Genomic DNA, 12823 nt, shown 5'->3' with positions numbered 1-12823 from the left:
TCGCGCGAAATGTTTGCTTTAATATAATTATTAATTAGTATTTGTTTGGGAAGAATAATAGAGCATCTTCTAGAATTTCGTCGCTTTCATATATATTTCAGTTTCATAAGATTACTATGCGACACGTAGAAAAATAAACACATGCGCCGAATATTTTCATACGCGTACGCGTCTGTATATATTTTGTTTATGCGCGCCACGACGCCATATTGGATTATCATTCGCACGGCGAGACGCGAGCAAGCAGGACGCGTGGTGCGACCCTCCGTCGTATTTATTCTTTTAATACGCGATAATTCCTTACAATTACTACTAATTAACAATAATTAGTACTCACGATTGATGAACTTTGGCGATACATAAGAGTAACGATACGATTGGCAATTTGAGCTTAATAAGGTATAATATATCGACTATATTAAACATACATATATACATATGTATATATTTTGCGAGATTCATGTTGGAAAGGTATACTATGTTTGCTGTTATCACATTTTGATTGTATATTTTCGAGTATTATGTCTGAACTGATCATTACTTCGAACGCGAAATTCGCGATATCAAGATTATGTAAGTTGGGGTAATTTTAATGAAGCGCGAGCATGATATAAAATATAGATCGATACGACTTGAGCAGCATTGCCATGCGTTTAATTAGATGATCATTATTCTAATTCTGTTTATTTCAATATCAATTCGACTGTGTATCATCAATTTACGTGAATATAATTATGCATATCAAAACGCGAGATTTATTTCAACGAAATCTGTCGTACGAATGTAATTAGTCGGAAAAAACTAACTATACTTTTGAATAATATGCAGTTTAGAATATGTGATATTTATCTTTAATCCGATTCTTATCTACATTTATTTAGTTCTTTAACTATTTATTCTCATTAACGTTGTGACACGAAGTAATGTCTTTAAGATGCGAACATATAGTATACGCAACAAAAGTAGCATTGAATAATATATTTAGTCGCATAAATTTCTGAACGAATCGTAATTTTTATATTGCTCTTTACTCATCGTAATATAAAGTGCGTGTTATTAATTTCGAGATATTTCGCCGTATAATCGTAGTATTCGGGTAATTAGTGCGCGCATATTTAATCGAGTGTTTTTGCGAGTGAGTATCATCCGAGTGCTATGAAGAATCAATCAAAGATGACTAACAATAAGAGAGGAGGAGGTGGTCCTGGGAGGCATCGGGCGAAAGCAGAGCAACTGTCAAGTAAGCATTTATTAATGATACATTTGTGAAAAATTTTTATTATTAATTATTTAAATTATTTATATAGAAAAGAATTAGATTTTTATTTATTATATTTTTGAGTAATTTATATATCTAACAAATTTTTTTTCTCAAATATTATATAATCTTTATTAAATATCTATTTAAAAAACGAATAAAAAATTCAATCGCACATGCAATAATAATTTTTTTGCATTGCACGTTAACGTGTTTATAAAAAAATAAATTTTTTAAATACTGGATTATTTTTGTGTAAAATCAAAGTGAAAGAAATGTTAGAAACAATATAAATTAATGTGCATATAAATACAATTTTTTTAAAAAACGTTTCAAATTTTAACGAGGTTTTCTCACGGTTATTATATAGAAAACGTAATTAATGTTTTTTTAATAGAGCTTTTTTTACTTAAATTACTTAAATTGATAAATGATTTAATACTTATATTACTAGTTTATCTATAATTGCATTAAAAGTACCATTACTTATCGTTAATAACGCTGTCCAGCAGCAATGCGGTACTTAATAAAGCGTAGCCACGCTTCGTTGCACTCCCGTCCAATTATCTACAACAACTATAGATAAGTTAGTTGCGCGTGCATCGCTATTAAACCACAAAACGAGGATTGATACACGCGCGGCGTATATATGCAACAAATATCAACGATTCTCCTGCAAGATTTTCCAAGATGCTCCGTATAATACTGACATTTATAACAGTGCGTATCTACCCCTTGGCGGTGCAACTATCGTAAGGTCTTATCGTACCACGAATGTATAATAAGTAGTAAGACAGCGTCAAGGTGTGCGTTTACGTGTTTGATCTATGATCTTCCGGTGATCTTATCGGATGGTGAATGTAAGGCATAGAGAAACGGCAAAACGAAAATATATACAAGACTTTAGAAATCCCTTCTCACACATTCGGGATATGGGGCTTTTATCTTAAGTAATGCGCAATGAGATAAAACAAAAATAATTAATATGTTTAATTAATTTTCGTACTATCTATATAAGCGCGTTATCATGCGATGCACAAAATTCATTTATCTTTATATGCGTATAAGATGTATCATCATAGGTGTTTTACGTAATATTTTAAAGATAGAATCTCAGACAGATTTAATTTATACTCGACGTGTATCGTTTCTGCAATACACGAGAAACGTATTGTTTCTTATTCACTTTAATTGTAAGATCGCAACAATGATATAATCGCAGTATTGTACGAAAACTCGTACGTGCCCCCTCGTTTGTTTTCTTTCACAGATTATTTCAATGCAGATTTAGAGCTAATTATAAATTGTGCTATCCGACTCTCCTCTCCTGTTTTCCTTCATATGTTACTTTTCAAGCATTATAATTTACCATTCTATGTAAGCTCTCTCTCTCTCTCTCTCATGACGAATAACCGGATAAATATAGGCTTGACTCTATATTTAACTATAATCAAGGACGCGAAATAAAGTTCAATTCCGCTAGGTTTATTGCTTTTAGCAAATTTATTAAGTTAATAACGATCGTTTACCTAAGATGCGCCACATATACCGTATGGCCGCGATTAATCAGATTTTACATCGTTTATAGAATGCCATAACACGGCATTCTTGACAGATTAATGATCGCACACTATCCATTCCTTCCATTTCGCTCGCACCACATACTGCTGCGTTCGTTAAGACACGAATCTGTTGAGTATCATTGCTCACTATTAAATTTGTTATGAATTTCTCCCGAGCTTATAAATCTCCAGTAAAGATTTAGTACAGGATATTGTCAAAATGCTATACGCATCCGCATTGCAATAAATAATTTTATATTATATTAGAAATTCACATCTATATTGAAATTTAAAAATTTTCAATACTTAATCATTTTTATTGGAATTGGTGTTTATTTATCAGCAATTTCGCACAATTCTAAATAATTAAATTTATAATAATTCAATTGCGACATATATTTTATTTTCACGCCATCAAATTAATTGTTAAAAAAGATTATATATACAACAATTCTAATTTACAACAAAAAAAAAACTTATAAAGGAACATGGTGATTATAACATTTTCGTCTGCCGCTCTTTTATTGTAGCACACAAAATTCTGATTGATATAACCATGGATTATGAATCGCCAGATTGCTAACTATTGGTCAAAACCGATCAAACGTCTGTTTTTATTTCATTTTAATATTCTAATTACGACCTGTCTGTTCGATTGTGATCCGCAATTCGTATAATGTTCTCGTCACTATACCTCGACAACGCTATAATTCCATGCTGTCATACGATCATCGAGAAATGAAATCGCTTCTCTATTAATCGCAAGCAATTATGGTCAGAATGTTATTCTTATTATTATGCGTTTCTGTGTTCGTGCTTGAATTTTTGACGAATCGGAAATTCATGTTAAACTACAAAGGATAATTTAAATTTTTCCAAGATAAATGTAATCACTATATACTTGAAAACTTATTTCAACAATATATATTTTTTATCTTGAAGCTAATAAATAAATAGGAATTAATTCTTTATACACAATTATCACATGGAATAAATTGTATAAAGTAATTTTTATTATTAAAAATACAGTAGAGAGGTAAATAAAAAAAATACTTTTCCAAGTCATCTAAATTCAAATGATTTAAAATTAAATACAAAGATACATTTTTGCAAATCTTAACACACGTCACGCTGGCTCTAGATGCAAAACGTCCCGACGTTGCATTCGCTCGTGACGATGTAAACGTTCTTCTTAAAATACCTCGCACGCGTTCACGTATTTTTGTCCGGGTCTGCTGACGTCCGAGTCCGGAAGAAACCATACATGAGGACCGGTCAACTGTGGGGTCAAAAGTGCACGAGGGTGGGCCGGGGTTAGTTGTCCCCGGAGTGAAGAGCACACGACGGAGGCTCGTGGAAGAGCCGAGAGATGGGAGAATCGCGAAGGCGGCACGTGGAAAGGCGGACGCAACAGCGCGGATAGGAGAGACGACGAGGGCATCTGCCTCTCCTTTTACAATTAAACGAAGCCTCAGAAGCCCTCGAATGCGAGCGGCCGTCGCGCAGTCAACAGCTGCGTATCTGAATACTAATTTGAAATGTTTACACACCCGCGTGCACTTATCGTGCGCTCTTACACCCGGCACCCACGCGAGACTTTTCTAGGAAAACGGCAAGAAATCGCTAATATAGAGAGATTCTTACGTGTCGCTTCGAATTTTCGTGCGGGAAAACGAAACGATAAATTTACGATAAATAAATATATATATATATTTGCTTATGAACAAAATATTTCTTAAAACATTAAAGTAGCAAGTGCATAAATGTATCTTTGTGCAGTGATAATTTTAATGTTTTTTTGAAAATGTTTATCATGACAATTTTTTTGTATTAATTATTTCATTAATTGTAAAAAACTATTAATTTTATATACATAAATCTATCATTTTTATATTCTCAAATAATTATTCCATTTTTTATATTAATAATGTAATAATAATAATAATAATAAATATTGTCGCGTCAAATATTTGTAAACCAAATTTTAAGGTATTACCGCGAGAAATATTATTAAAAGTTCTTTCTTTTTTTCTAGAATCATACTGACTAGAAATCTTAAAGTAGACCACTTGATATACTATATGTATAATATCATCTCTCTACAGTTTGATTATTAAGAAATGCAGGAAGAATAAAATGTGCTTCGGTAAAGAAAAGCGAAAATAAACCGCGTCCTTGATTTTAAGACCAATTCGTGTCTTTAAATTTTAATTCGCGCGAAGTAGATTTGAAATCTCATGAATCCCCTCGTCTGCTCGCTCATTTCCATACTGATCTGCCGACAGTCGTGGGCCTCCAATAAAACGAACGGTCAAATATTTATGAAGATGTAACCATTATTTTGATAAGAGGGCTTCCAAGTGATACCGGTACCCTTTTCCGAAACTCGTTTTAAAGTATAGGAAGGGTGCCCGAGAGAGTGCGAATATAAACGCGTCCACGCTTGTCCCCCGGGGCCCACGCTAAGATCCGACTCCTGTTTCAATATTGGGGTAGGTATAAAGGGGCCGAGAGTGAGCGGATGGATGAAATATGTTTGGGGGCGTCTCGCTTACAGCCGCGATAAGGTATTCCAAATAAACTTATCGCATAATGCTCATTTTTCACGAGCGTTTTGTCCACGAGATCATGGTTTGATATATCAACTCGTTCGCTCGCATATTTAGAAGATATGCCAATAACTATATTTTTATACATATTATTTTATAGCTATTATTGTTATTTTTATCGTCTATAATTGTCACGCATATAAAAAATAATTTAATTTAAGTATAGATGAACATATGATTTTAAAGTACAAAAGTCAAATTTATTTAAAAATAAAAAATGAGAAGATATATATTTACATACTTTTTATTACTGTAGCAATATAATTAATACAACTTATATTAATAATATATTCGTAATAAATCAAAGTAATGCGCGCTTTCTCGCGGCAAATTAAACGTTTAGTTTAGCGGATTTTTCATGGAACATTTATAAAGCGAGATTAAGCAACTAGTGCGAAAAAGGGTGTCGGAAGTCGACTGGGAAAAAAATTATACGTGCATTTTCATAAATTTCCAACAGCTTAATACTTTATGCATGCAGGATCGCGGATTTGTCTCGGTAAGCTGAGAATGTCCACGTGCGAAGGTCCGTTATATGTATAGAGCAATCTCTCGCTCTCTCTGCATAGGATCGTGCGAGCGGAGGGAGGAGGGGGACAGAAGGGAGAGCACCCTTTTCGAACCACCCCTTCTGCTTAAAGCTGCCCCCGCCGCCTCTTTCTCTCTCTCTCTCTGTCAGCCACCGTACCCGTCAGTATAGAAATAGAAATGGCACGCGTGGGGTAGCTGGGGCACGTGTACGCAGAGGGTGAGCCACCCTCTTTGGTGTTCAAACTCCGTGTGCAAGGTGCCTTTACGGTTATTGTGCAGCGACATTCGCCACGGCATTTTATTAAAACCCATCGAGATTCGGACGCGCGTCTTCTCGCGCCTCCTCGAGGAGATCCCGCTGGGATTCCGGCATTCTACGCGCGATATGATGCTAAATTTGTCGCGGCCGGTACGTGAGCGGGATCTCAATTAAGAGGATCCGTAAGACTCCTCCGGCGACATCAAAATGGCCGTACTTGCGATAATTTGCATGAATAATTTGGCGAAAAGTAAGGAATATTCCCGGCACGTCTGTGTCAATGTGAGACTTCTGCGCATTTTGACGTTTCGTTATGTCGATTATTGTAATATTATACGGAATAATGATATGCGTGATTGTACCAATTTATTTCGAAAATATTTGTCTCTCGAATCCCCTAAATTCAAATTCAAATAAAATTGCGCATGTGAGACTTCTGTGCATTTTGACGTTTCGTTATGTCGATTATTGTAATATTATACGGAATAATGATATGCGTGATTGTACCAATTTATTTCGAAAATATTTGTCTCTCGAATCCTCTAAATTAAAATTCAAATAAAATTGCGCATGTGAGACTTCTGTGCATTTTGACGTTTCGTTATGTCGATTATTGTAATATTATACGGAATAATGATATGCATGATTGTACCAATTTATTTGGAAAATATTTGTCTCTCGAATCCCCTAAATTAAAATTCAAATAAATTTGCGCAAAGTGCTGTCTTTATACGTGTGTCTAGGGAATATATCTATCGCATAAACCATAACACATTCATCGCGATCAATCCACTTAACTCAAGCTTTCTTTCATGTTATCCATATGAGCTCTTAATGGTCCGGTGAAGCGCGGCATCTTTTTATCGTGGGTGTTATCGATGATTGAAACGATAAGGTCTATCGATGCTTTTTACGAGACTGAAATGCTTTGAAGTGCCTTTACGCAATGTGCGCTTTATGAATCTCGCACAGATATCGGTGCGAATAGCACGAATGCACAAGGGCATACAAACGACGTTTTCTCTGAACGAACGTTGTACATTTTATCGTATATTGAATTTAGATCATATGTATGTACATCCAAAAAGTGCATCGATTATTTGTAGAAATGTTCAGCTTTACATTCATTTATATGCAGCACTTTTATTAATTAATCAGACAAAGAAATCACACATTATAGGTATAATTTACATACAAAAAATAGTTATTTATTGATCATAAAATTGCACACATAATCTCTTAATGTGATTCAAATTAAATTATAAATAAATCTAAAAACTTTAAGAAATAAAGAAAAAAAAATTTTGTACATCTACGATATTTTATAAAAGTTTGCAATTTAAAATATAATTTTTTTGAAATTATTGTATATAATTATTCTATTAAATATCAGTTTATTTTATTGCATTAAATATAGAAAAACCAATATGTGTACAATACATTTTTTAAATACTAGAAACATGTAGAAAGTATATACCTAAAGATACGATGTGTAAGAAATGACAAATGTTAATTTCAATTTCTGTCAAATTCGAGATGCAGTTAATCGTTCGATTTTAATGCGAAAAAAAGAGAAAAATAATCGATTTCACAAATTGTTGATGTTTGTGGGTAATGATATGAACAGACAAATTGTTGCAAAGTGATACGATTTTAATGCAGAAGAACATAAAGTTGCGTTCTTCTTGCACTAAAGTCACATGACGTTTTGAGCAGGTTGTGGATTCAGAGATCTGGTTAAAGGAGAACATCTCCTAGCTGTTCAAGCCTTACATTTTTTTCCTTGTTACATATACGTTTAAAGAACTAGTCTTAGTTCATAATGTTAAGATTGGATTTCAATATTGTTTGTCGTCTGCATTTAAAATAGAACATGACATGTCTCTGATTACAATTTTTATTTTATAATTATCATTTTTAAATCTCTATGTAGTACGTTTTATCTATTTTATTTTTAATTATCTTGAACATTACTATAATTCGAATTTTATATTTGTATGTTACAGGCATCAATATCATCGATTCTGCTGTTGTGCATCGATCGGTGAGTCAAGACAAACTTTTATAACAAAAACAATGCCAAGTATGTATATACAAGTATCTATCTTAATTTTTGATTCCTTAAAATTTTTATTGATCACTTACAAATTCAGATATTTTTTTCATATACTTGGCGTATGTTTTACCTCTCTCTTTATATATTTATGCAATATATAATACGTATAGTATAATGCAATATCCCCGATATCTGGCAATCGGCCGGCTTCTCCATTCCGCGCTGTCCATGTAAACAGTTAATCTATATCCCGAGCAAGCAGCAATGTAATATTATGCGGCGGGCAAGTCTCATTATACTTGTAAACCGTCCGAGCTTCGATACAACTTAACATGTACGCGTGTACGGTCGTGGATCTAGGTACGCGTGCGTAGGTGCGTGCAAAGGTTCATTCGACAGCACATAAGCGGACATGTGAGAATGTCTGCTTATCGGTATAGGTACTAATTGTGGAAAATACGTTAGTATACTTATTCTTATCCGCGCCGAGTACTATTTTCCTCCTGTCGCGCGAGTGTCCGGAGTGTCAATCGAGCGCATCTTTTACGCGCGTGCTTATTTCAGCATCTTTGCATACATACATACGTACATACATGTACTACAAGTACATCTAGTCTGACATATGCATTTGAATTTTTTCACGGTACGTTTACACTTCCACGTCGTTTTCTTTTTGCCCCTTCACGAACCGAGAACAATGCCCGAGATCTGACGCCGATAAATTGATTTTTACGCGACATATGTAACTTTCTTAACGCGCGTCCGTCTGTCTGCGCGATCCTTTATTACCCAATTCATATGCGCGCAGCCATTCCTTCTTCGCCGTAATACTTTGTTAGGCGCGAAACCACCGGGCGAAATTATGTTGCATTTACATTGGAATTAGCAAAGCTAATTTGGCTGTTTTTTTTTTAACGTAATACGAATAGTGTTCTATATAAAGTGGGTCGGGAACTAACACAACCGGAAAAGAGCTGATTCCTTATGCAAAATAAGTCGAAAATGTAGAGTAAAATTTTGTCGTATAAGATTTCGTTTTCGTTTTCACAAATTTGACTTTGAAAATTACTTGGATTAATATAATATGCATATATTTACGCTTAAATTATTTGTAATGTCGTATGTAGAATTTATCTTTCTTACGATATATTATAATAACATAAATATATAAATATAAAAATACATTAATAATAAAAATTATTAATAATTTTATTCAAACTGATATGAAGAAGCAAAAATATATTATTAATTTTCCGATTCTTAGAATCAATTCTCTTGAAAATAAAACTTTGCATGAACAATATTTGAAAAATATTTAGTTTCGACTTATTATTGATACAAGAAATCATCTTCTCTTTGATTAAACACTTTGTTTTTTTTTATTTCGTACATATAAGGTGAGTAGAAGTTTATGCGTTCATGAAATAACTATAATGATATAAGGAAAAGATACGCATGATTTGCAATGCTAATTGAGAAATTTTGATCTTATTGTTAATGTAAAAAATATATAAATAACATAGCTTTATATGTAAGTATGTAAGGTATGATTTGAAGATTTAAGATTTGATACTTCAAGTGTTTATAAAAGATGTTGCAAAACACGTAGACATATACTAGTACAATAGAAGTTAGAAAATATATTCAGTTTTAGAGGATTGAATGGATATCAATTAGAATATACAAAACGCAATTGTCAAGTCATCGGTAACTCAAAATACAATGATAAACACAACACATTGCTTTTGAGGTCACACACAAATGAGTTATTAAAAATCACCTTTTATGCTAACCGAAATCGACCAACGACGCTGATATACTCATGATCGGGCTCATCATATACATATATTTATAAGGTGGGTTTCACACAAGGGTCTAACACGTTGCTCTTTGACCCACGGGAATATATAATATACCCGTTCAGAACTTACATCTTATCACAGATCTTACTCAGATTATTGTTTAGTACATCAAAGAGTCAATCCGAGATATGAGATAAAATTGAAATGAAACACGAAAACCATATATGTAATGTAAAATATATGTACATTTCATATATTTTCTTAATATATTACATATTTTGTAATAAATTAACAAAACTTGGTATATTCAATATGTGTGTATTATGATTCAAAATACCGCATTATATTATAAACATAATATTTGACATCATCAGTCTTATTCAAGGTACATAAATCTTTGAAATAATTTTGTAATTAATTTGATTAGCAAACATTTAATAATCTTTGCGATTAAGCGGATATAAAATGATTCTACCTCACTCTGTTACGAACAAGCTTTACATACCTATCCCTAAAAAAGGAGAAAGAGATGGAAGTTGTTGACGTTGCTGGTCGGCTTTCAATCTCTCTTTTTACATCGAGGACCGCCTTGTCGACATTCACATATTGCGATATTATGGATTCAATGCGATGCATATGGTTGTCACTCGCCCGCATCTTCTCATGGGGATGTATAATATCTACTCCTGAATACATACATATACGAATAGGCAGATACACATCCATTTGAATGCGTTAATATACAAGCACGTCAACGTACACGTGCGCATATATGTTTATGGGTACGCGAACACTTATATAGGGGTCAGCATATATATATACATATATATATATATATGTATTTATAAATATTTTTTCCTTACCTTTTCATCGGTCTATGCGGGAGACGCATTCGACATTTTAATTTTCTTCGCTACGTAAACTCATTTTATTCATTACCAAATAATATAAAAATTATTTCGATTTGACAAGAATAAATATAAATCTTATACACATATTATATGCGGAATATTAACAATTAATTTGCTAATACGTATTGTTTATACAAGATCATATACAAAAGAATCAATTTAATATAGTTTTATACAATATCAAGAATGATTTAATATCGCAACTTTTCTGTCTTTAAGATAAATTATTTTGATATGCAACTGAATCTCACCATAATCTCGCCTCTCCTCCCGATGTCCCGGTAATTTAGTACCATTTCGAACTGTTGTTAACTATTCGCTGTCAGTCTCGCCTTGACGGGGGAAAATGCGCAAAGTGCGTGAAAGAATGTCGAGTAACTTCTAATGCTCCTCTAATACCTCGCGACTACCGTCGTCTTCGGTAAACCAGATGTGAATTGTAAGTCAACGTCGCGGCGCCCTTCGCGTAACAGCTGTTAGTGGATCGCCGTTTCCACGCAGGACACTCGATATATTTCATGGACGAATTAGGAAGCGGCGCACTAACGTGACCATCAATTACTATTAGCATTACGTATTTTTGGAAAGTCACATATGGTTGGCGGAGGGTGACATCATTTTTTTTCTAAATTTAGTCGCCACCAGAATTCTAATATACTAATAGAATATATACACTTTTGCGTGAAACAGATACAACTACGCAAAGTATCCTTACCGTTATTAGTCACCCGTATCGTTTTGCGAGAACTGCTCGATATAAGTGCATCTTGCAGATGTCACCGTAGCGCATAATTAGTATATTTTATATTATATAATTTTTTTTGTATACATATTAATTAATTTTTTATATATTTAAGATTCATCGTACTCGATATTAATTTGACATCTTATTAAGAAAATGGGGATTTTGAAAACATTTTAAGGAACGAAAATCAATGAATTATACCGGTGCGGCATTTTGGAATATAATCGAACGAAATCTTGTTTTTCGGAGTAATTCCTAGCGAGAGAGCCATAGACGGTATTAAGGGAGAAGATAGAGAGAGATTCAAACGTAGCCCTGACCAAGTCGAGGACAATTATCGTCCTCCCTTGCTCACGTGTCTCCGCGATAAATCTCTTCCGAAGTCGGCGCTTCCGTGCCGAAGGCGGAAACATCGTGTCGACGTGCTGTCAAAATACATACGAACGGCGGTCCCGCCACGTGCAACCCCCGACCTTCGCGCCCTTTCCTGCATTCATAACTGCACTCCACCGACCAGACCCCGTTGCGCTTTTCTATAGAGAGAGACGCACGCGCGTGCCACAGTCACATCACAGTTCGCGTTTATTACGCGAAGAACAATAACAGAGGTACTGCGGATCGTTTTCTATTAAGACATATCGGTTTCGCTTACGTCGACAATAACAGCGATGCGGTTTGAACTTTTGGAAGAGAACGTCATCCAGGGTATCTAACGGTCAGGGAAATCTGGAAAACCATGCAGGCATTCTCCGGGAAAAGTCGGGAAATTTTACTATTTATCTGGATTTTTTCACATTATTCTATACATTTGTCTCAATAATTTGAAATTTTTTAAATATATATATATAAACTTTTCCTTGACTCCCAGCACGCTAATTTTCTGTCTTGTTAAAAATCGATTCATCTACAGCGTGTTTGTTCATTTATATTTTCATCGTCGTGTTATTTTATTTCAATGTGTTTGATAGAAACAAAATTAATAAATTTGATATAATATAAATAAAAAAGGCGATTATTTAAATAGTTTATAGTGACATGTTTGTTTCGATTATCGTACATAATGCAGATTGTAAAATTAATTTAAATTTTT

At 33.8% G+C, this 12823-nt stretch overlaps 1 long non-coding RNA gene across 1 annotated transcript in view; it reads left to right on the top strand.

Annotated features, from left to right (window-relative positions):
• The window catches only part of LOC146723641 (uncharacterized), a 124851-nt gene extending 116584 nt beyond the window's left edge, over positions 1 to 8267 (top strand). Inside the window, exon 5 of the long non-coding RNA XR_014924478.1 lies at positions 8226 to 8267. This is a non-coding gene — a long non-coding RNA (uncharacterized LOC146723641). The remainder of the gene's footprint in view (positions 1 to 8225) is intronic.
• Positions 8268 to 12823: the final 4556 nt, after the last annotated feature.

This window comes from Nylanderia fulva, unplaced genomic scaffold, assembly GCF_048542155.1.
Source record: "Nylanderia fulva isolate GAGA-0341 unplaced genomic scaffold, ASM4854215v1 Scaffold18, whole genome shotgun sequence".
Lineage (NCBI taxonomy): Eukaryota > Metazoa > Arthropoda > Insecta > Hymenoptera > Formicidae > Nylanderia > Nylanderia fulva.
The sequence above is the reverse complement of the archived record's forward strand: the minus strand, read 5'-3'. Positions and strand labels throughout refer to the sequence as shown.